The sequence below is a fragment of the Chelmon rostratus genome, chromosome 8 (genome assembly GCF_017976325.1).
Source record: "Chelmon rostratus isolate fCheRos1 chromosome 8, fCheRos1.pri, whole genome shotgun sequence".
Lineage (NCBI taxonomy): Eukaryota > Metazoa > Chordata > Actinopteri > Chaetodontiformes > Chaetodontidae > Chelmon > Chelmon rostratus.
This window is the reverse complement of record NC_055665.1, coordinates 9203669-9226577: the sequence shown is the minus strand read 5'-3', so window position 1 is coordinate 9226577 and position 22909 is coordinate 9203669. Positions and strand designations below refer to the sequence as shown.

The following is a 22909-nucleotide window of genomic DNA, read 5'->3' as shown; positions in this document are numbered from 1 at the left end:
CTCCACTGATGTTGACTGAATGCTTACTTTTGAAATAGAGCTACCTACATTGCCATGCCCTCGAGGACAGTGAAATGTAGGGCAGCAATGCTCATTCTCGAACAGATTGTATTTTAATGAGTCAAACAAGGTTTTCTGCACTTCTCGCCCGACAAATCGGCAGGCAGAAGTCAATGTTCCTTTGAGCTCGAACCAAACCGACCAGGCCTCTGGGGAGATGGAGACAGTATCGTGCAACTCATCTGGAGATAGCTAAGGTTAAATAAAATCCATTGAGCTTGAGTGCAGCTCTATAAGGACAGAGAGTGGAAGTGCATGCCCCTCATAGAATAACCAACTTGCAAGAGGTTGAGCAAACTGCAGCCTGATGCTTTTCGATTCAGAAATTACACTTTTTGGTCTGCTATTTTACCCCAGAGACTTGCACATTATTCTCACAAGGTATCGACCATTATTCGCTTGAATGCTAGAACTCTTTTGATACGCTATCATGTATACACTGTAGCGTAAATGGACAGTGATTTTAAAATGGTAATTTTAGTCTCCTCCGAATAATCACAGGCTATCAGACAGAATAATCGTGCAGCATCGACCTGGCTAACTCTTCCTTTCCAACATGCTCCACTGGGTGCAGCCTGTGCCTGGGTGCACTCCACATACACACTCACTCATACACACTGATCTAGAGCCAGCTGTGTTTGAGGCCCGGACAGAGTTCCGCTGATTGTCAGGACCTAATGCGTCGTCGGCCTCTGGGAGTGTGTAGCGCTCCTGTGTTTGTATGTGGCAGTGTGTGTGTTTAGCGTGTGTGTTTGCAGTGCGGAGACAAAGCGTGACGAGCAGCACCACACACCTCACTGAGCACTATCTGATGGAGTAAAGTGCGGGTGTCATCCTTAGATTACTACACACCGCCCGCGCTCTCTCGCTCTCTGTGGCACTGCAAACACAATGAGCTCTAACGTCGATGGCCCTGACACTTCTGGCAAAGCCGAAAGCGGATCATCACCAATCTTCCCTCCGGCGCTGACTTCACCGGTCAACTGGCTGGCGCTGAGAAAATTACTCTGTGTTGGTGTGCACCGGCAACTCCGGTCTGGCAGGTCTGGGGCCTGGCGGCAGACACACGGAAACAAAGTCTATTCACTTGTTCAAACTGTCCTCCTCAAATTGTGTTTAGTTTATCCGTTCTGCCCTCTCTCGCCTTCTCTCTCCCTCCTGTTCCTTCAATCCTGCAGTCGGTCAAAAAGCAGCTAGTTAGTTCCCTCACGTTCGTCCTCCTTTCGCTTCACGTCCTTCCTGTTGATCTACGAAAACTGCTGTAATCCCAATGTAGTATCGTTGGTAATCACATCCATCTGTCTATCCGTTTTCTGTCTTGCACTTGTTTATATAACCCTGGTCACCCTCCCCTTGCGCAGAATGTGTGTGTCAGTGTGGGATCAGTGTCTGCATATTTTGCATAGTATTTTGTGAAGGTTAGAGATGAGTGTGTGTGGATGGAAGCAGTGACAATGGTAGTCTTTCAGGTCAGCCAACAGTGGCGTCGTGTGTGTCTGAATGTGCTTGGTTGTCCAGTGTTGACTGAAGCAGCGTGTACATTTGGCTGTCTGTTTGGCCCTTTCACTATCGACTACCCATTAATTTAGCCATGCAGGCAGACACAGAGGCATCATAGTGCCTCTTTATGTTAAATGGCCGTTTTTATGGCTGCAGGGATGCGCACGGCTGTCTGGTGACAAGAACTGTGTACATGTTTGTGTGTGGTATTTGAAGCGCATGTGGATGAGGCAGAAACAACACTGTGTTGTGAGTTATGCTGATGCGAACCTGGCTCAATAAAAAAGTATGACAGAAATCATTGCTAATAGCTAGTCCAACCTGTCTGTGTATTTTGCATTAACACATCGTGCATAATGCAGTTCCTTTGTTCAAGCTCACTGCTACACATACCATCATTACTGCTATCGGCAATAAAACTGGCAATACAAAGCCAATGGTGGGAGTTAACTACACTAGACTCTGCGTCTATGACTTTCATTGTCCTGTAAAACGCGGAAGGCAACACAGTTTTGTTATTATAATATCACCTCTATGTGTTCTTAATCAACTGATCATAAACTATCAGTTCTAATCTTCCACAAGCAGTATTTACAAACATCTTTATGCATTCAATTTGAATCATGCTGTTCCCTATTATCAAGTCAAATAAAGTCAAATTTATTTATCTAGTGCTTTTAACAAAATAGGGTCATCGCAAAGTGTTTTATAGAGCACAAAGGACATAATTACAGACAAAAAGAAGAACACATTGCAAACGTTGCACTGCTGCCGAGTTTGTGCGTGTGCGTGTGTGTGTGTGTGTGTGTGTGTGTGCGTTCGTGTGTCTACAAAGTCCCTGTGTGGGCAACCCCCTGATGGGGGTATTTGTTTTTGTCGCAGTGTGTGCGGAAGGAAGGGAGGTAATGGCAAATTGTGTCCCCTATCCCCCCCTCCTCCTCTTTTTTCCTTCCCTCTCTTCTCTCTCTCATCCAAATCAAATTTTTAATGGGCTTCATTGGTGCCACCGTGGAATAAGTGTTGCCAAAGCACTTAAGGGGCTTAAGTCAGCGGCGTGCTGAAAATATTAAGCACTCAAACAGCCTTACAAGGATCCCTGCCTGCTTAAGTATGCCGAGGAGGTCGTGCCAGCATTTAATACCAATGGTATTAAAGTGCTCCGACAAGGGAGAGGAACAGAAATATAGATATATACAGTGCGTACCATGACTGGGAATAGATGGAGAGATGGAGGCTGGTGGAAAGAATTGTAAGGGGTGGTGGAGGCATGAGGTGAGAGACGAGGGAGAGTCAAAGGGGCGTAGGGACGGACAGCGGGCAGTGGTAGCAAGGTGAGGACAAGACAAAGGAGAAAAGAGAGAAAAAGATAGTGAAAAGAAGTGGTGAGGCAGTCAGAGAGAGGCAAAGAAGGAAAAAAAACAAGCGGCGTAGAGGAGAGATGCGAGGGAACCGGGCCAAGGTGTGGGAGGTAAAGGTTGATGGGATAGCTGTGAACCAGCAGCAGAGGGCTAATGCAGAGATTCTATCGGGAGGCTTATCCAAGATTAAATTTCTCTTTGTCCTTAAGGCGCTTCTTGGGTAAGCGGAAGTGTCGAATTTATTTCTTATGTCTCCCTTGAGGTTGTGCAAGCAAGTGGGCTGGGAGAACGTGTGTGTGTGATTGCGCGCGAGCTTGTTGTGTGGGGGGGTACATGCATGTGTGTCAGCGTAGGCGTGAAACTTTAGGGTTTATTAGCTGGCAAAGTGTGAAGGGGGGCATGTGTTCCTGAAAGGTAAAAATAAATCAAGTGAGCATCTCCCCAAGGGTGCTGTAACATGAGTGAACCACCGAGTATCAGTGCGGTTATTAATCGAGGCATGTGAACTCATACATATAGATATTCATGAATATAGATTGTGTGTATTCTTAATGAATTCAGATAGCATTTTCAAGTTTTCATTTTTTTCATGAAGTTTGTTTTATGGAGCTGCCACAAAGTCCCAGACTACTAGAGAGTTTAATCACTCACAGGAAAGTATTATCTGAACTGTCCTGATTGAGTAATCTCCTCAGGGATGCTCTCCAGTATAAACAAAACACACAATACTATGCAACTACTGTTTGAGATACTGCAAACCAATGTGCTCCATTCCTTTTACACTATCTATTACAAGGGGGAAAGAAGGAATACCAAATTATAGGCGTTTTTTTCTCATAAAAACAAGTGTTTTGACCCAGGTTTGAGCACATTCACCAGGTTATGTTCGACCCCCTCATGGCCCTCTGCTCTCCTTCTCCTTCGTCTTTCTGATTTCTTGTTTGTCTGGCTGACTTGGTGTTAATAGGTAGCCTAGAGCCATGCACTAGCTAATCCAACTGGGTTTGCTCTGAACTCTCTAATTAGAAAAGTCACAGCTCCTCGATCTATGGACACTATCAGTGACTGCATTTTCTGGAGGCACGGCTCAGGCTGCTTCCTGCTCACCTCACGCTCCCGGGCGAAGGGATCAATACGGCACGATCATTTGGGTACATTCTGAGCGACACTCTTTTTCACACAATTTAGGATTACAAAGTTTTGATTTTCTTTATTTTTTCGCAGTCTGTTGACAGTGGAGCCTGGCAAATAAGTAAAAGTCAATATGGCTCACATCATGACAGGCTAACAAGAATGCGAAACAGATATTGGTTTGGATGTGAGTGCATGAGCAGGATGTGTGTTTTTTTCATATACCCCCATTCTGCTTCACCTTTCTCTGGGTTTCTACAGTAAACCAGGAGATTAAACTCTCTTTCTGGCAGACACCGGACCTGGCACCGTCTTTTCACTAGTTTTACAGGGTGGAAGGAAAGACATAAAGGCACTGTGGTAGCCATTGTAGAAATCCTATTATTAGTCTCATCCCATTATGCATTTACCATGCATCAACCGTGCATTAACGGGGACAATTTTAGCTTATTCTTTTCGAGCCTGGCAAAGAACTGAGCATGCATTTTAGAACAAAACACTCAAGTGACAGTCTGCCAGAACTGAAGATGGAGAATGCTATTGATGGCTGCTGCTACTGTAGTTGAATAAGCCAGCTGAAGCTTACTACTTCAGCACAAATGCTCTTCCTTTGTTAAATTCACTATGTTGAATTCACTTAATCGAACAGAGCAGTTGTTTAACAAACACAGGACACAGAACATTTCTCACATGCACATGCGTTCATCTTGAAGACGACCACAGAAGTTTCTGTCTTGGGGCTAAACATGAATGTGAGCCAGACTTGGAATTTGTCTCCACAACAAATTTCGGGGAACCTTAACTGCCAATGCTGACAAAAGCTTTAAGACTCTCGGGTCAAAGACTCTAAAAAGAGACTCCTGCAAATTGCTCACCCAAAGAGACGTCTGGAAACTTCCCAAATTGGTACAAATAAGCTTCTTTCTATCCAAGCAGAGGATCAGATTTACATTCTTAGAGTCTGTTCTAATACCACAGTGAGGACTGTGCAACATCTAATATCCAGACTTGTGTTAGGCAACTATATTGAATGCTATATTGATACTCTTCATGTCAAATGCAAAATATTCACAACGTATCTGCAGCATTTACTGTCTGTGTATTGTCAACAGCAACTCGAAGCGTGACATGGGATTGATTGGCATTGACTTTTCCTCCTTCGTTAAGCATTTTAACCACCTGACAGCACACAAACTCTGATCTCGGGTGTCAAAAACATGTGCTTTGTGTGCCGAACTGCGATCCTAACCTCCTCTCTGTGACTTCTGGGCTCCAGAAGAAACTCAAACTTCCTGGATTGGAAAAAACCTTGCCAATAAACTTAATCCCGGCAGCAATTACTTTCCCGACAAAACGTAATTGGCAAAGCAAATTAGTATATAGAGGCAAAGTCGCATTGTGAATGACTGAGGAGTCATAGACAGAGCCCCTGGAACGGCAGAAAATGTGAATAACTTCTGAAACACTTGCAGTCAAGAAAGATACAGCGGGATTCAAGGTAGCTGCGGGTTTTCTCATTTGCTCAGATAAAGGGAACTGCAGGATACAAGGTGTTAGAGTATGTCGGCCAACAAGACCGGACGCTTTTTAATCCAGAAATGACATTTAAAGGCGCTCCTGGCCCTTGCGCTATTCATACATGCATTAATAGAAAGATACACAGTTTAGGTATGAGAGGGCATTACAGGTGTATTTTATGCATACCCATGCAAGGCCCCCCCATTGGGATGCGACAGAACACTAAGCTCACTCTTCCCTTATTCAGTAAGATAAATGCAAACAGTGTTACCTGCCAAGCGGAGAACGTACTGTCGGAGCTTCCTAACGAGTATTTCTGTGTGTGCTGTGAGCCACATGCTACACAGTTACCTGCTGGGAGTAACAGTCATTATCCGTGTGGCATCATACCTCCCACTGACAGGCTGCGACTCCCCGCTCACTGTTTTCTCTGCTGCAGCGCGTGTGTCAGTCTCTCCTCTTTGTGGTCCCGCTGCATCTGCAAACATTTGCCGGTGACACGTGGAAACCTCTTTTGTTCCCCGATGTGCGTGCGCGTTACAGATGTCACTCTGCCCATGCGTGCACGTACCAGCTCACTATCTGGCTCTTTGCTTTCCAGGTATGTGTGTGTTACTTTCTCATCGACGTGGACACGGTAAATGGTAAATGGAACGTATTCATATGGCTCTCTTCTAGTCTGACGACCATTCAAAGCGGGTCTGCATTCACCCTGGCTAGGCCACCTGCCCATTACAAGCTTTTAACCATTCACACACACTCACACACCGATGGCACAGCATTGGCATCGGGGGCAGCACTGAGCCACAGTCCCAATATTAACCTGTAAAGGCCTCAGCCTTTTCATGATGTTTCATTTTCATGCGCTCTGCAGGAGCAGATTTGTATATTTCTGTGTGTGTGTAGCTGGAAGCGGGGTCCGGACCAGGTTAGCTGCTCGCTGTCGTGGCATAGAGCGTGGGTGATTAGAATTGAGCAGCTATGTGCCACCTTGCCGAGGGGGTATCCTGCCAACCGCCTTGCCCCCATTCCGCCAATTCACAAACGCCTAACAAAGGAATAATTTCTCCCTCGCATGATATAATCTTTCCTTTCACCCAACGTCTCAATGGAACCCTTTATGGCTTTTTATCACATCCCTCTTTCCCTCCATCTCTTTTTTTTTTGTCTTTCTCGCTCAGTCTGTTGCTTTCCCGGCCTCTTCCTGCTCATCTGTCTCTCTCTCTGCCTTTTTTTCCAATCCTTTTCTTGCTCTACTCTTCTCTCACTCTGACCTTACACAGGGTCTTTGCACTGAAGTCACTCCTGTTACTCTTTCTCCTCTTCCCTCTCTCTCTCTCTCCCCCTCTCTCTCTCTGGAGGAAAATCACACACTCATCAGTTTGCCGGCTCTGTTCCTGACGAGCAGGCTCGCAAGGAGAATATTAACGAAGCTCCTCAGCCAATTAACACCTAAAGCACATAACAACCTTTTATGCCAGCAGACACGCTCGCATGCACGTGCGCGCGCACTCCCACACACATACGTGCCGCACATGCAGAGACACACTCCCGCACACAAACATGTGCGTGGAAGATACACACATCGGCAGCCGCACACAGTTCAGCCTAAACGCACATACAAGCAATGAGGCTCACATAAACAGAAACACACACGAGCCTCAAAGCAAAGATACGCTATCAAACGCATGCACGTGGCTGCACAGACGCACACTAATAGATTGCGCTGATGAGTGTGGGTGTACAAGGAGGGGGACATTTATAGGAGCAAGGGGAAGTAATGTAGAGAGAAAGGAGATGCAAACAAAGTGATGAGCAGCAGCGAGGCGGAGAGAGGGAGAAGGAGGGAGAGGAGGGAGAGGAGAGGAGGCAGGGAGGGAAGGAGAGATTGTGAGAGCAAGGAGAAAGACAGATTTATGGAGTGTGAAGAAAGGCATAAAGAAAAGGGGAAAATCAGTGATAGAAGGTTAACGTGGCTTGGCTGTTCCTGACATGGTTCATGCTAATTTGAAGGGTTTAATAGCGGGTGTGCACACACACGCACACACACACACATATTTTGGACACTGACATACACAGTTGTCTTCACGAGGACAACACAATGCATAAAACATGGAGGCAGAAAGGGCATTAGCAGTGAACCTTTGCACACACACACACGCGCACACACACACTTTTCTGGACACATGTGGGGCAGTATCCTGGCATGCATAAAACATGGCGAGAGACAGCAGGAGCAGGGGGCGTAAGGGAGATAGGGAGAACAAGTGCGAACGGACAAAAAGTGTATGGTAATGACCCGGATAACGAAAGGCGGCTGCAAGGGATAGAGAGTCAGAGAGGGACAAGTGTGAATGTGATAAAGTAATGGTGAGGAAGGAGAGAGAGAAACTTTCCTCACGGCCTGCTGCTTTTGGATTGAAGAGCGTGCAAATGAAAAATGGAGATGAAATAATTAGACAGGCTGACTAGAAGCGCTCATCTAAATATGTAAATGCACTTAATTTTACTTTGATTTGCTCCACTGCTTCCCTATCATTCTCCCACTTCTATCTCTCCCACTCTCTCCCTTCCATTCTTTCCCTCTCATTCTACTCTCTCTTCATGTTTTTCATCCCTAACCCCCCCCACCACCACCACCATCTTTCCTTCACGTGCCCCCACCCCCACCCCGCCTCTGTCCTTCTTTCTTCTCTGTTTCTTCTCTCTGCATATTAAAGCTACACTATGTTAATAGACTGTAGGTAAGTCAGCTCAATTATTCACTGTGTTATGGAGAGAAAGTGAGAGTGTGTTTAGTCAGTTCATTCATGCCTGTCTGAGTCTGTGATGAGGTTTGCACGGCTCTGCGTGGTTGCACAGACAGTGACATGTGAGCATGTGTACAGGTCTGTGGTAAAGGATAGGTTTGGATTTGTTCAAGTCCACCTTAACACAATACTGCATGTACAATGATAGAGGTCACTAAGTCATTCCTCCTGCCCATACTGGCTGTGAAGAAATCCCCTAAAATTCAGCAGATGCTACTATGAGCGGTGGATATCTCTAAAAGTTTGCTTTTTTAGTACAATATTTCATCTTTGTGTTTACCCCGGACAGGGATCCTGACGTGAAGGTTAGTTGCCAGAAGGCAACTCTGGCTGTAAACCTGAAGAAGATGAAGAGATTTAGATGATGCAGAGATGATAGCTAGCAAGAAGCTAGCATCGCAGCCTCCGACTGATTTTAGTGTTCACCAGGAACTCTAAAACCTTACCTGGCGATAAGCACAAGTTGTGTGGTCGTGCCACAATTCGTGCCACCACAAGCAAATCTGAGGCGACTTGTACCCGTCTTTCCATTGACTTTGCATGCAAACATGCTTCCCGCCTCGCGCTCCGTCCGAGCCCATGTTTTACAGTGGAGTGCATTTCTGCACGGCCGATGGAGAGGCAACACATCCTCAGACCCTACTCATCGCATGCAGACGCTCGGTCAAGACTCCTTGGCGTCACTTTTTAAGGCACTGGGTAGCCCTTCAGCATCATTTTACAACATGTAGGGCTCCACGGTCGAGTTAGCAATAATTAAAAGGTAAAGCCCAGCAAGCAATGTCCGGTTACACTTTCAAAATAAAGCAAACAATAATGAATAACAATAACGAGCATGGGGTTAACGTTAGGAAAAGGTCACACTTTGCTTCGGTTTAGGCACCAAAAACGACTTGGTTCAGTTTAGGAAAAGATCATGGTTCAGCTTAAGATAAGTACATTACTTATGTGCGTTATTTATGCACGTTAAGTTACGTGCATTACTTCACTTACAAAAAAACTCTTGGTTTTGCACGGGTCATGAAGACTCCTGGGTGAAAGTCCTGTTTGTCCCATGCAACCACCCCACTGTCCTCAAAATGTGGACTTTTCTCACTCTTTATATATGATTCTGTTGGACGCTAAAGGGGTGCCTTAAAAAGTCAGGTGTCCATATGTAATGAGTTGGAAGCAACAGCGTGTCGGGAGAGGGTGACTTTTACAGTGTAATAACTCTTTCAACATATATACAGCATGGCATGAGCACATTGTATTAAGTCAGACTTGAAACAATCCAAACCAGTCATATGTTTGCGAGCCCATGTGTCTGCATGTGTGTAGATCATTTCTGTGATTCGTATCACAAGTCGGCTCTTAGAATCCAACAGTACGAAGATAAGGCACAATGCATTCTTTTCATCTGAATTTTTCTCTTGAAGCTGCCCACATAGTTCACATCTCTACTTTTTTTTTCTTTTTACGTCCAATAATTATGGTAACAGTTCACAGATCCTGTTCTAATTAAGTACATTGTGCATAAATTCTAAACATGACTGGTTTCTGCACCTTGTAAACAAAACCGACTGCAAAGCACTGTGAAATTAAAATCTCCCGTCCTCTCGCATTTCCCACAAATTTTAATAATTGCTTTTTTAAGTGTGTGTTGACTGAACATGTTATTAAATTAGATTGTGCATATTCATTGTCACTCGTATTTGCAGAAGTTTCTCTTGAAACAGAGATCTCAATTTTAATGAGACTACAGCACCTAGGAGCAAAAATGACAAATGAAAAATGTGAGCGAGTGTGTGAGTGTGAGTGTGTGTGGATTATAGATTAGAAGAGTCACAGAAAAAGGCAGCTGTCTTTCTTAATGACAATCTGTCAGAGCTCTTCTCCAGCCGCTCCTCCTCTTTCATCAGTCTCTTTTCCCAACCCCGTCCTCCTCTCTTTAGTCTGACTCGCACCAAACATCCCTCACTGGGACACACTTCCTGTTCCTACAAGGTGACTCTGACAGCAGTCCTCTTCATTTTATTCTTTGTGCCTCCATTATTGTATTTCTCTTTCTCTCTGCGTACAGTTGTCTCTCCATATCAATTTGAATATCTGTTTTTTTTATTTTATTTTTTTCCCATTTTTTTTCCCCTAATTTTCTGACATGTAAAAGCTGTGATCCCACGTTCGGAGATCAGAGCTTTTACGTCTTTTTAAGTCTGAGCCTCTTGATCTATGATCTGCACATACAGCAAACGTGTTGGAAAAGTTATAATAACCCATATCATTATACTGCTGTTTAAGTTTTATGGGGATGTTTTTGTAGCTTTATGGCGAGAAATGACTAAGACACAAGTTAATAATGCCAAAAATGTGACAAATGTTTTCTTATATTTATAGGTTCTATATTTTATTACTTATTCTTCATATTATTCACTTTATATCACCCTCTGCAGTGCTTTGAATTACTTTCTTATAAAATCGTGCTCTACGGATAATGTGCTTGAGCGTCGACCCACATCTTAACGTCCTACATCATTAGATGATCAGATCAGACAAATGATTATCAATGCTGGCTAATTCTGACACATGATCGGGCTACTGATTGTGGTTTAAGAGGCATTAGCTGATAAACATGTTAAAGCAATGATTACCGATAGAAAAAGCACGTATGAGTTATCACTTTTCCCCAAGCCCTAACCTTGCTCTGTTCTCCACCACCTGTCTTGCAGCCGCTGCTGTCTCCAGTCCCGCAAACATGAACTGTCTTACGGCTTCTGATTCAATCTGATGTCTTTCGGCCCTTTGTTGCTCTTGTTGTTTTTTCAGGCTTTGTTATTTCTGTATTTCCATCCTTTCATTCTCCTCAGAGGAGAATGAAAGAGCGACATTCTTTGTGTTCAAAGTTTGTTTCTTTTGCTGACATCAGACAGCTAACGGTATCAAATGCAGCACATCCTTTCCTCTGTCCCTCGCTCAGTAGTGCTCGCCACGCTGCCCACATAGATCAGGACTCAAGTGAACAACCAGTTGGCATGTTCAAGGCACCTATCGCTGCCTCCACACAAGTGACCCTGACACAGTGCTGTTTTTATTCATGAGCTCTCTCCTCCTCTTCTCCTCTCCTCTCTTCTTCATGTCCTTTCAGTCTGAACCACCCTCAGGCTCTGTTGTTCATTTATAATGTGCCACCACCGCTTTTACCTGTGCAATAAGTATTATTGCTCTCTCCCACTGGACTGAGCAAAGAACATACGGCCACACAAACACAAATCAGTCACTGCTGTGTGGGAATAATTAAGGTGACATATCTACAATATATTAATCATACTTTTAATAAGCAGAAAGGGCCAGACACACATACACACACTGGCAGACCCTAACAAAGGCTCTTGTCTCTAATCTGCTAATTGTTTTCCAACTGGACTTGTGATTGATTATTTTGAGTTTCGCTTTAAAAAGAAAATTAATGTGAAAAGCGGTGAAGTTTCGACTTCACCTCACCTTTCATGAGGGCTGTCGATCACACGCGGCACTCAGCGGATCACAGCCGGGGCTAAAAGCTGCCTCAGCCTTCATCCCTTTAGTGCCAAGTGAAAGACAGCATTTATCAACTCATCTAAGAGATTTTCTTTCCCTTGTTTATTGTACAGCGGGCTATTGGGCGCTGTTTGCCTTTAACAAGCAAATACTTGTTGAAAACCGCTTTAACGAGCCGATAGCACACCGTGCCTCTCAAAACACAGTGCACAGTGAACTAAACACACAAACACATGCACACACACACACACATTCCTCTATTTACTCCTGGATGACTCAAAGTGGACGGAGAGTCTGCCAAGCCACAGCAGAGGGATCCACCAAATGAGCTGAAGTAGCTCGCAGCAATTAAGCGGCCTAAATCTTATATACCGCTCGCCTCCGTTAAAAAAATTCCAGGTTTCACATTTCATTCAGCTTGATCAACAGCACGGTTGGTTAACTAGCTTGAGGGAACTTTGGGGATTTGAGACCGAGCGCGAGAAGAAGAATTAGACCCCAACTTGCATGACTAACACTTGCAACACTGCCGCTATCAGGTAGTGTTTTATCTGTGAGGCCCCAGTACACCTGTTGATAATTCTAATGAAGAGAATAACACCCCCAGCAGGGGACTAAATTAAGCTGCAGCAGCCACAAACAGGCCTAATAAGGCTCTATGTGGGGCTTGCACACTGATACATAGATTCCAAGATGTGTGTGTGTATGTGCATGCATGTGGGTGAGTGTGTGTGTGTGTGTGTGATAGATGGAGGGGTTCCAGTTTCATTACACAAAATGAGGAAAGCCTTCATAATTGAAAGAAAACTGTGTGCATGCAAATTCTATATGTATTCGTCTGCCAGTGCATGCACACGCACACACGCACTCCCTCACACAAACACACACACACACAAATAGACACACACGCAACATTTTTTGATTGCCATGGCCCTGACAGCGGCCCTCCTTTAATGTCCTTTTAGTCTTAAATGAGAGCTTGAGCCCATGATTTGGTAATGATAGTTATTACATTGCTCTGCCTGCAGGAGGCTATCACACTGACACACACACACACACACGCACACACAAACACACACACACATGCACGCAATTGTGCAGTTCAATCATGAAATTATTTTGGAAGGAACCAACACAGTCAACTATGCAAACCCACATGTATGCAAACGCACAAAAAAACAAGACACTGCCCCCCACAGCATCACATATACACACACACACACACACGCACGCACGCACGCACACACAAACACACAAACAAACAAACACAGAGGCAACACAGATATAGTTACACACAGTCATCCTCTGCAGCTGGTCCCATCTCCACACCCAGTTCTTCATACTAACATCCATTGCCTAGCAACCACCTATCACGAAACATGCTCACCTCTGGATGTTGCCCCTGAAAGACAGCCAATCAGGTGAGCTACTCCCCTGGGTCAAACTACTGTGATCAAGAGGAGAGGGGGGTAAGAGAAGTGTGGTGGGTTAGTTGATAAGGCCTCCGTGCTGCCTGCACAAACCACCCTCTCTTTTCCCTGTCAAGCTTTTCACTCTGTTTTTGTGTTCTTCTGACACAGCTATTGATGTCAAAGCACTCGAACTTCATTCTCGTCAGCTCTGCTCCTCACGCTCGCCCTCGCTCGGTGTGTGGGCGGCGCTCTATTTGCTTTAAAACCCAAACATGTTTTGTAAATATACTGCATCAGATGAGGATAGTAACTGCGGGCATGCTCGTAGACTGGATTAGAGAAAGGTGAGGTGCCACTCACTCAAAAATGAACGCTGGTGTCATTTGGAGGTCACAGATATTTCTGCAATAATCTCTGATTTTACTGAGAAAATAAGAATTGCTGAGAATTCAATTTTCTTGACTTTTTAAAATTTGTTTTTGTTTGTTATTGTTTTCCAGATTTTATCTCGTCAAATCTGGCTTGACACTTGCTGCTATCCTGGCTAACAAAGACGCCTCCAATAACAAGACATGGCTGTGACGATATTTTAGATTGTGACAGTGTTTGTAATGCAACATGCTTTGGGATTATGTCCCGCCAGAGAATTTCATTTCTTCTCGTGGCTGTCAGGTGATTGACAGTAAGTGGAGCACAATGTTACGCGGTGATATGAAAGCACTCAACCTGGGGACTCTCTGGCACAATGAGATAATGATAAAACAGAACTCTAACAAGACCAAATCAAGGCTTTATTTTTTACCATGATGGATTTTCTGTCTTAGGCAATTTTCAAGTCTGTGCAAGTTGTTTTTCAAGCGAAATAAAATTGGCAGCAAAAATGGCTTCTTCTGATGGCGGAAAAATGAACTATTTTGTCTCCAACTCTGCTACAACACCACCGGGAGAAATATGAAGACGAGAGGCACAAACTTAAACAAACAACAATATTATCCGTTAACAATGAAACTGAGATGACCCCGCTGTCTCCTTACATAACACTAACTTTAGGACCTCTAATCTCACAAGAACGCACTCGAGCCAATGAAACACCACTCAAAGCAACAATGGAGGCAGAGGATCAGGCTCAGCATGCTCAGCTTCAGCTCACACGATGCTAACCGCTGCTCTCACTATTGACTGTCAGATCTGCTGCTGGACTGACTCTGCGATGCCTGTGCAGCACAGGATTTGGTCAGGATCTGTACAGATGTTGGCTTGTAATTATCAGACATGTTTGGCATTATTAGGGTAGCTCAGATCAATCTAGAAGTTCACCGGGTTGGCTGAAATTGAATCTTAAAGCCCTTCACTCTACCGGATGAATTTAGGCTGACCGCTGGTCCCGATCAAGCCTTTGATCCAATTGTCCGGGTGGGTAAATCTGCTGTAAATCATCCTGATAATCCTCTGGCGTACCAGCAGCTTTGCTCTGTCTATGTCTTACATTCTGACTTTCACGCTCCACGCTGCACCTATTTTCTTCTTCTGCGTCTGCGTTGGGAATAAAGTTATTTTTGGGGCGTGCAGGGTTTGGGACATACATGCCCTGTTCACCTCCTGACAAAGATGCTGTCACCTGAAGGGTTAAGGGCTGCATTCCCACTGTGGCCCCGAATGCTAACAAAAGAGTGAGGGACTCTGGCTACAAGTATCTGTCAAACACTATGTTATTTTGTTACCATGTCATCATTTCAGGCAGCAGGAAACACTGAAAACCTCCTGCTTTTTGTCTCCCTCCATCCCTCCCTCTGCCCTCCTCCATCACTGTGTCTCTATCCGTCTGTCCCTGCGCCTCAGCTGTGGTCCTTCCATCATTTCTATCTCTCCCTGGTGTGCTGTGCTTTTTCGCCTCATCGCTTCACCAGCCCCCTTTCCTCTCCTCTCCCTCCTTTCCTTCTCTCTCTCCTTCCGCTGTTCTCGCTCGATACCCTACGCCCCCTCCCTGCACCCCCCACCTCCATCGTGCTACCTCTCCTTGACTCCATCCTTTTTCTCCCACTGCCACTCCCTCCTTCACTCCCCCTGTCCTTCTTCGTGTCATCATGCATCATGCCATTTCTTATCAGTTTGTCACATTCTGCTTCTTGCTGGGTATTCATAATCCGTTACACTATCTCTCTCTCTCTCTCTCCGTGTCTGTCGTACTTTGTGTCCTGTGTTTCATCTCCTCTACATGACGCAATTATCTGGCTTTCATCGCTGTTCCTGTCTTTCTCTCGGTCTCACGCATGTCGATGCCTCAGTGTGTGCCTGCTGTATGTGCGGCGTCCACATCGAACACTGCTCGTTGAGGGCTCATTATTTTGCATTGTTATTTTTCAAAGAAAATGTTGTTTTTAATGTCGTCCACATTAATTTTGTGAAATGAGACAAAATATCAGGAATGCAAGGCTCCTGGTGAATACCAGATTATAAAAACAGCTTTTGCAGGATCAATATATCTTTTTTTTTTATTATACAGTATTATTCTTTATTACTTCCAGTGGCTCTTAAGAGTGTGACTCTGCGGCATGATCAGCTGCTCCTCTGCATTCCCACTTCTCTATCTATTAGCAGAAGCATATACTGACTTGTCACAGGAGGACCTTTGTTTGCCGTAAACTGTGGTGAACATTTTCCTCTGGCACCAAGAAGCTGTGCAACTTTTTGGTGCGTGGGAGCATAAAATTGAACTGAAAATCAGTTTGAACGGATGTGCTGTGTTCCTTTCAGTAAAACTGCGGGTGTTTTTTGAGTGAAAATCATTAAGAACTGAAACCGATGAGCCTCATGCGTGTGTGTGTGCGGGCGCGTGTGTTCCCAGAATCTGATTGGTGTGGCCTTGTGTCCGGCGGTTGTTGCTGTGAACACTGGAGCAGAGTTCAAAGAGAGGACAGGGGAGGGGAGGAGCTGAAGAGGAAGCGCACACACACACACACACGAACACACACACACACACACACCGCACACACAAAGGAACTGCAATCCAAAATGATGGCTCTTGACCATGGACACACACACATGCAAAATATAGCCACAGTGTCTGATGGTACCTTGCTATATAAATAGACATAAAGAGGGGTAGAAAGAGACTAAACCGACAGGTCAGGAGAGCTGGTTCTGTCCTGCACTACCCTCTGGACACCTTTGTGAACGTAGGCGAGAGGAGGATGTTTGCCATGCTGTCATCTATCATTGACAACCCCTCTCACCCCCTGCATGACACAGCGGGGGCCCTCAGCAGCTCCTTCAGCAACAGACTGCTGCATCCGCTGTGTAAGAAGGAACGCTACCGCAGGTCCTTCATTCCATCACTAGTCAGGTTATTCAGCTCCAGCACTGCTTAATGTAGCGCTGTGTTTGCATAAATACTGTTTTGTCTTTGCACTACTGTGAAACATCCTTGTACCTCATACATGATATATAACCTGTGCAATATTATTTTATAATTATTCCTTTTTTATTATTCCTCCTTCCATTTTCATTTCCACTGTGAGACACACACATATATATACACACATATTTATCTACCATGCAATAGAGCAAATACTGTACTTCATTTATCCATAACCATGTGCAATTTTTGTTTCAATCCATGTGCAGTTCTTTTTCAATATTTCTCAAGTACTTTCAATTGGCAATAATATTTTCTATAGTCTTTTGTATATAATGTACATATAGTACATAGTCAGCCTTTGCTATTTGCTATTTTTATTTATGCTGCCTGTAACACCAAATTTCCCTATCTGGGGATTAATAAAGTTGATCTTATCTTATCTATCTTATCTTATATTAGAGCATGGGGACATATACCCTGTGCACGCAGGGAGCAGATAAATGCAAATTAAAATAGCTAATATCCCTGTGCGGAGTCATAGCATGGGCACAGCCTCACACACACAAAAACACAAGCTTACCGCATTCAAGAGAGCGCTTAGATAATGTCATGGCCCTTAGGCGGAAGACTGTCCCTAAAAGATCAACCCCCTGCTGCCTCAAGTCAGCATCTTCGAATTTGTGTGCGCACATGTACAGTAACTGTGTGTGTTTGTGTGTCTGTGTGTGTGTGTGTGTGTGTGTGCGCCTTTAAGGCCGACAGTGATGAAAGCTGCCTGCGGCGATAAGACAAGCTTCTCCATGACACCAAACACGCCCTGGAGGACTGTCACCCTGCTGCTCATGGAGGAGCGAAAGAGGGATAGAGGGACAGATGAGGAGAAGGAGGAGGAGGAGGAGGAGGAGGAAAGAAAAAGAGTGCACGAATGGGAGATTGGAGGCCGACGAGGGAGACATATGAATGGAGAGAGGGCTGCACTGAGAAGGAGAGACTGAGAGGACAGGTAATTTGTGATGACAGAATGAGAAAGGGAAAACAAAGAGGTAGCGAGAGACAGAGAGAGAGAGGAAGCAGCAGAGATATGCGACGTGATAGACAAAAACACAGAAACAAGAAGAGATGAAAGGCGCTGAGAGATGGAGGGAATCTTCATCAGAGGCGAGGAAGAGGTAGAAAGAGTATTTATCTAAGCCCTGAGGGGAGAAGAGAAGAAAAAAGTGAGCGAGTGGGAGACACAGTATACAAGAAAGACAGCAAGAAGAGGAGAGAGGGATGAACATGAGCAATGAGAGAATCTGAAGAGGAGCTGCCTTTTGAAAGCTATTTGGTCCTGAGCCCCCATTAATTCAGCCCACATTTAGCTCTCTCTGTGAAGTGCTTTGGTAACAATGGATTCATCAAGCAGTCTGCACGATTTGAATTTAACTCCAGGATTGGAGACAGGGATGGAGAAGGTTTTGGGGGAGGGAGGTCTGAGTGGTGGAAGAGACTCTGCTCGGGGATGGAAAGGAGGGACGGGCCGGGTGCGTGGCGCTCCTTCATTGTGTCGAGGGCCACTCATCGTCAATAGATGCTCATGGGAAGGGTGGAGTGTCAACCTTTATTGCAACAAAGATGAGCTATTGTTTATTCACCGGGACAGACACAAAAGGAGGCAGGGAGGATAACGGTGCCTTTGTCTGTGAGTGTGTGTGCGCAACAGCATATGAGTTTGCAAGTTATGTGAAAGAGTGCAAATGTAAGAATGTATTCATGCAAGTATGTGTGTGGGCAGAGACAGGCAAGTGGAAGGAAAATGATTACTTCAAACTGTAAATAATTGCATGCAATTTATTCCCTTGAAAAATCATGTTTAAATGTCATCCCAGGATGCTTCTCCGCGTTCACGTGCAGAGTAGGCTACTACTGCTGCATTTTCAGGAGGCCACACATTTTTGACATGCCCCATTCCCCACATAATTGACTATCCACTCCTCCTCTTTCCTCCCCTTTCCGTTTCTCCATTTTCCTGCACCTCCCCGGTCCCTCGCTTCTCTCCCTCTGCTGGGATTATTTACCATTTACAGTACGCCGCTGCATCATCTGTCACTTCTGTCGCCTGCTCATCTCTCTTCCCCTTCCTCCCACCTCGCTTGTCAAACACTGGGGTCATTGTGAGCCGTGAAATAACAGCAAACAAAAGTGTTGCCTCTGTTTTTTTTTTTTTTTCATCTTTTCCCTCCTCTATTGTCCCCCACTTCCCTGCTTTTCCTGCTGGCACACTTATCTGCTAAATTCGAAACCAAGTGCGGGACAATGGGGGCCAAATGAGCGCCATAATCTCCGCTTTCCCTCCCCTCTCCTGCTGACCCCCACGGGCTGAGATAACAGCACTCAGCTAATACGGTGACCAATAAACAACACAGTAAACACTCTGCTGAGTTGTTTGTCCATATTAACACTCGGAGCCTCTATAAAGCCACATACACAAACACACACACAGTTTACCACCTCTGTGGTCCCACCGTTTTACAAACCAACACGAGGACGTCAGACACACGCAATGCTCATTGTCTCCGGTTTTCATTGTTGTGGAAAAACACCCCGGTTTCCTCGAAGAAACACAGACGTTCACACTGATTTTCACACATATTTTATGTCCCCACACATTCACAAAAGCTGCTGTGGGTCCTGCAGCAAGAGGACACTGATCGCTGCTGTTTACAGTAAATGAGATCCTTTTGTGAAGAGACAGCTCAGAGAATGTTCCGGTAATAGAAAGTGAGGAGGACAAATGGGGATAAAATGCAAATGAGCTGCTGATTATGCACCAGAGTCCCTCTAAGTCATGGACGGATTAGGAGATGATGGTCCCCTGAGCTTTGCTGCGCAAAAAAAGCCCCCACCCACCCACTTTGGTGGTCAAGCGACCACACAGATGTAGCCTTTTTTCTATTTCGTCTTGCAGAGTCAAAGCATCCATATTACATGGTGTCACTGTGGAGCAGGAGACCTACTGTAACCATCCTACAGAAAACCTGAAGGGACAAACACACTAACCCTTTGAAGGTGTCACAATGGTTTCTCTCTTCTGGCAACTTCAAAGAGAATATTTGGGCTATGTCTTCAGTTTGTTAGAAAGACTTCTTGCTTTTTCACTCTGCAATGTGAAATCTTAATGTCACTTCACACAGAGGCTCTGGCTTGTGTAGGTCCCCTTCCCCGTTGGAACCGTGCCCCTGTACAAAGTCAGCCTGACTGACAATCAATCCATGGTCTAGATAAGCTAAAAAGAACAATGAACAGAGCAGCAAGTGGTCGTTTTATCATCAGCTTTTTACCAGGAATTTGTATTATTGGCTTTTAATTTAATTCCGAATGTTAATACTTGAAGTTACACAATTAAACACAGATGAATTCCCAGATGTGAAAATAATGAGCTCTGCAGATATGTCTCAGAGCAGAGAGAGAAAGGGAAAAAGGACACCGAAAGGGGAAGTATGAAATAAAACCAGCTGACAGCTGATGGAAAGAAACACACCACAAGACCAGTTTACACATACACTGGTTTATACATTGCTTATACACATTCTGCACACATACACACACATACAGTATATAGATGCACGCACACACTAACCACAACAGCATTAATAGAGCTTTAATCCATAAATCAAATCTGATTTGACAGTCGGGCCAACCTCCTGTTTATTCTTGTCATTGGGCCTTGTTTCGTCAGCCTATCATCACTCTTTGTTGACCCTTACACACACACATACACACACACTCCGTGTCTCTGTGACACAAAGAGAATTCAGAAAACCCCAGAGACTGTCAGTGCATGAAAAGGCTCTCCTCCAAAAGGCTCATGTATTCAGCCCGGTCCCCCAGTGGATCTGCCCTATATTGACAGAGCAGAATGGTGAAGGCCCCTGTCAGAGTATGAGACAGAACGGTGTGACACAGTTCTCACACTACCCGAATGACACACCAAATAACACAACACCGCATCCCTCCATTCAAAAGGGCGATTTCCCTCAATTGTGGCGATGATCTCATTGTGTATGAGGCCCATGCACGGCTACATTTAAAACTCCAAAGCTTAATAAAAAGGCTGCACTTTGAGGGAATGGAGCAATGTCTGCAATATGGATGCGGTTTGAAAATAATCAATGCGGATAACACGGTGAAAGTGGGAAAAAAAAAAAGCAGAAGAAGCAGTGAGGTGTTATTCTTACCAATTGCTTTTATCTAACTTGTCAACCTTGAGAGTCGCACACAATAAGTGTGTGTGTGTGTGTTTTCAAGTACATAAAAGTCTGTTTTGCTGCCTTTACTTATCGATGAAACAGTTACTCAACTACACACATTTCATAAGAAAGGTTTACTTTTGTAGTTCTAGGTGAGGGACTGTAAAAGGTAAAAATGCATTTGCGTGGCACCTTTATATAACGAGCGTCACAAAGTGCCTCACAAGTCAATAAAGCAAAACAAATGACAATGACAGACTTCGCACACTAAAATGGAATCATCTATAAAAGGCCTCTTCGTACAAATAGGTGCTCAGACACGCTGAGTCTGACCAGCCTAAAGGCAACAGGAAGGCCACTGCAGATGTTGAGGGCCATGACAGTGATGCGCTTGACTGAGGAATGGCCAGCAAACCTTGTCCAGCACACAAGGCTTGGAGGTCAAAAATCCACAAATAAAAGCAGCGACTTGATTGCGGAGAGCCTCACAGCTTTTAAACAGGGAAATCAACACTGCATTTTACCAGCATTCAGTGACAGAAAATCAAAAAATAGGGGCGATATGTACCCCGCGGCTGATTCTACATGAAAAGTCTCACTGTGGCATTTTGAACCAGCTGCAATTTCTGCAGCCAAGAGACACCGAGGCATGTATAATCAATTCTGGTTGTTGTTTTGAATCACAATAGGCTGTAATTTGGATATATTTCCAGGATGGAAAAAGCAGGAGTGGGACAGAGGCGACTAAATGTGCTGTTCAAAGTGAAAAAGTTATTCTAATCACAACAACATCGACATTCCAACAACATTATTTTGAATTAATCAATAGTTCAGCTCAGCTCTACCTCAAATGATTATACTTTTTTTTTTCAGTTAAGCTGGAGGGAACTATTGGCTATCCAGTCCTCATTAGCAGTCAGACAGTCCTGTACCACAGCTGATGTGGCTGTAAAGAATGTTAGAGTCTCACCTGCATCTCATCCATGTAAAAACCGTTGACAGGTGGCTGAAATTGTTGGGGTGGCACTAATTTCTTTTGGCTGAGCAAATAAAATGGTACCACTTACAAAACACACAAAAAGTAACCTGTGGAGTGTTTGACAACTGGTGGTGCTTTGGAGCTATGTTTTTTTTTCGCCTGGGTCCTCATTTTGTTTTATCGCTTGCTCTGCGAGACAGACATGTCCTCACTCTGCCAACGCTTTCACTCCATTCCACTATTTCACAGCTGGGGGCGTTAATTTGCCAAGAAATGCACTATGGCGGCAACAATGGGTGCAAACTGCTAGCGAGCGAATATGATGCAAACCATGCAGGTTGCAAAATAGTCCAAAAACTATTATGAGGAGGGGCGTGAATTCAGCGGTTTGTTACTGGTGACATGATGAGGATGCACAAAATGCATTTGGGGAAGAAACACTGAATGTAAACATGTGTGTTTGTTCAAACAGTGTATTTCCTGACATAAATATAGTACAAACAGGCCAAAAAAAGGCGCTAAAAATCAATGAATCCATAGCTAATAAATTCAGGGATGAGCACCTTGACTATTTAATGTTTTCTGGCAAATCAAGCTGAGCTCAATAACACTTTTCTACATCTAAAGTGTAAGTGGAATAAAATTGCCAGGGAGGAGGACATTTCTCCCGTTATGTTTTCAGGCCACTTTCTCATTTGCTGCTGATGGCCAGAGTGAACCGGAGGGGAGCATCGAGGCTGCGAGATGGGAGGGAAGGACAGTGGGTGGGGAAGAAAGGTGGTGCTGCGCTGATGGGACTTTTATGATGTCCTGTGTCGATGGAGCGTGGAGCTGCAAGAGGAGGGATAAGGGCCAGGAGAAGAGTGTCAGCAGGGCCTCTGGAGGGATACGCTGCAGAGTGAGCACCTGGTGGGTTTGGAGGGCTTAACAGAGTGGCACAAAGACATTGAATGTGTCTCTAACTGTGTGTGAGTGTGTTTATTGTTCCTCTATGCCATACTCTTGTTTTAAGGCATGCAGAGAGAGAAAAGTTTCACT

General features: G+C 44.7%; 1 protein-coding gene across 1 annotated transcript in view; it reads right to left on the bottom strand.

The window, feature by feature from the left end:
* The window catches only part of cadm4 (cell adhesion molecule 4), a 148150-nt gene that overhangs the window by 39188 nt on the left and 86053 nt on the right, over positions 1 to 22909 (bottom strand). The window lies entirely within an intron of this gene.